We start from the raw sequence: 382 nt of genomic DNA, 5'->3' as shown, positions 1-382 counted from the left end.
GCACAGGATTCTCCTCTCACATCTGCACTCCCAGCACAGGATTCTCCTTCCACATCTGCAGCCCCAGCACAGGATTCTCCTCCCACATCTGGGGCAGTCCGAGCACAGGATTCTCCTCTCACATCTGCACTCCCAGCACAGGATTCTCCTTCCACATCTGCAGCCCCAGCACAGGATTCTCCTCCCACATCTGGGGCAGTCCGAGCACAGGATTCTCCTCTCACATCTGCACTCCCAGCACAGGATTCTCCTTCCACATCTGCAGCCCCAGCACAGGATTCTCCTCCCACATCTGGGGCAGTCCGAGCACAGGATTCTCCTCTCACATCTGCAGCCCTAGCACAGGATCCTTCTCTCCACATCTGCACCCCCAGCACAGGAT

Source organism: Acanthisitta chloris, unplaced genomic scaffold, assembly GCF_000695815.1.
Source record: "Acanthisitta chloris isolate BGI_N310 unplaced genomic scaffold, ASM69581v1 scaffold39787, whole genome shotgun sequence".
In the NCBI taxonomy this organism is placed as follows: domain Eukaryota; kingdom Metazoa; phylum Chordata; class Aves; order Passeriformes; family Acanthisittidae; genus Acanthisitta; species Acanthisitta chloris.
The sequence above is the reverse complement of the archived record's forward strand: the minus strand, read 5'-3'. Positions refer to the sequence as shown.